Here is a 2,429-nt window from a genome sequence, read left to right on the forward strand (position 1 = left end):
TATGTTCCCATCCCATATTGCAAGGCCCCAATTTTCCCCAATCAATGCCCTTACTTTGGTTTCAAACTGCTGTAGATCTGCAATTCAGCTGCCGTTGTAATTCAGCCACTCGCATAATGAGACTCTGGGCCTGGTTCTCAGCAATGTCAGCTCTTTTACTAGAGGAGAGAAGGCTCTCCTTTGTAGCACAGATGGAAGTTTTCAGATCCGTTAATCAGCACCCGAGGCGTGCTTTTGAGGCTCTGGGACCATCCCTCTCCTTAATCACACTTTCCATTGTAAGAATGACCAGCCAACCAACTTCCCTATACTTGTCATCTTACAAAAGTCCTGGAAAATATCAAACATACGATCACTCAGAGCCTCTCCTTTAACCAGCATCTCATCTATCGGTGGTGCTACTTTAGGTATTATCTTTGCTAGTTCACACCATGGAGTAGGAAGAGTAGTGGACTTATCCATGCTTGGGGTGTTGAAGTAGCATTACTAGTGTTAAGACTAGTCAGGCTGGAGAGCCAATTTAAGAAGCCCATATTTATTATTTTATTTCTCTGGAAGCACTCCTGGCTGATAAACAACAAGATTTATCAATTATCAAGGGTTCACGAGGGAAGGAGGGTGGAGGAGCGAGGGGAAAAAATGAGCTGATACCAAGGGCTCAAGTAGAAAGAAAATGTTTTGAAAATGAAGATGGCAACAAATGTATAAATGTGCTTGACACATGGATGTATGCATGGATTGTGGTAAGAGTTGTATGAGCCCCCAATAAAATGCTTTTAAAAAAAAGAAGTATGGAAAATGAGCATAGCATCTGAATTCTTAATAAAAAACTTCTTAATAGCACCTGAACATTTTTAAAAGAAACTAATTGTTTTATGTATTTATCAGGAATTTGGGGCAGATGCAAATGAACAGGGATACTTAGAGAATGATTCTGTCTGAAATTATCCTGTCCATTTATTTTCAGTAATTTTTTTTCTACCTCATACGGATTGAAAATTTAGTTGGCTTTAAAATTAACACTCACAACTGAAGAAACAATGGTTTAGTTTTCTAATCATTTGGCCAACATGCTGAATCTGAAGGCCCGAGCAAGCGTTGTAGCTTAACATTTCTACTGAACAAAACCTTCGGTTTATTCCTGGTTCATAACAAGTTTGTTTCCCCAGTGGTTTCCATTTGCCAGACGGTTTTGAGGCTTTTGGTCCTCAGGCATTCTAACATACAAATCCTCATTTCCAGTTCAACAATTGTCAGCAACATAACATCCCAAATCCACCCATCGGGGCTTCGCTATCGTGGTTGACCCAGGGGTCTCGCTTTGGCTGCTAGAACTGCATTCTGCTGGATATGATATTCCTACAACCTCATGGATATTCGTTGCATCATTAAAAATATTTCTGTAAGCAATACTCTGAACTGGTGGTATCTTCAGGTTTTGCATCTTTTCCTGTGATATCTCCAGGTTCTGAGAAATTCCTTCAACTGTTTTATCTGATTGAATTCTGGTATTTGTGCAGCCATAGTCTTTTGGTATGTGTATCAGTCACCTTTTCTGATGCACAAGTTTCGCTTCTGGTCTGGAATAGTAGTTGCCCAGTCATTTCCGAATGTCCCCAGTGAGCCTACGTTCTTACGTAAGCACTTAAGTACGGTTCTCATACCTGACAGCAGCGGGGATGCTCAGAGGAAGACAAAGGCCAGGGGCAGCACAGTAGCTATGGGGGGAGGGGAGGAAGAAAACACTTGGGGACCAGCACCTGGCTTCGTAATAATAAGGAGAACGGTGTATGAGAAAAGGCTTTGCAAAGGATAAATTGCTCACTGGAGAGAAAACCTTCCCAGGCAACTCCACTGGGTGCACTAACCTGGAGTGAGGTGCTGGATGCTTGCCTAACAGGGGAAAATGTATACTACAAAACTGCCCAGCGGAGGGTTTGTTTTTTTTTTGGTTGTTGTTGTTTTTCATTTTGAAGGTGGGCATAGAGAGGATACCCCCTACTACACAGGAAAACATACAAATGGACCAACAATAATGACAGAATGAAACAGAGAAAAACCTCAATCTCCAACAAGACAGAAAATATTAAAAACTGGAGCAATTGTACATTGCATCCAGAGAGAGATCAATGACAAAGTATCACAACTTGTCACCTGCAGCAATACACCCTTCAATGTACTCTGGTGACAAAGACTTTCCCATCTATGACTCACAGTCCACGGGGCTTCACCAGAGACTGACTCCGCATGGGGGACCCTGAGAATGGGTTTTGTTGTTCATTGTCATCCAGTCTTTTGCAAACTGGATGTTCAGATTTTAAGCTCTAATACCATTCCCTCTTCAATGTTTGGATTTTATTATTTACAGTTCTTGGATCACACAGATTGGTGTGTTTCTTTCCCATAAACTAAGCTGACGTCTCACCTAA

General features: G+C 41.5%; 1 pseudogene; it reads right to left on the reverse strand.

Moving 5' to 3' along the window:
* Positions 1-1,293: 1,293 nt before the first annotated feature.
* On the reverse strand, positions 1,294-1,524 carry LOC142436708 (mitochondrial import inner membrane translocase subunit Tim9 pseudogene; annotated as a pseudogene).
* Positions 1,525-2,429: the final 905 nt, after the last annotated feature.

This window comes from Tenrec ecaudatus, chromosome 1, assembly GCF_050624435.1.
Source record: "Tenrec ecaudatus isolate mTenEca1 chromosome 1, mTenEca1.hap1, whole genome shotgun sequence".
Classification (NCBI taxonomy): Eukaryota; Metazoa; Chordata; class Mammalia; order Afrosoricida; family Tenrecidae; genus Tenrec; species Tenrec ecaudatus.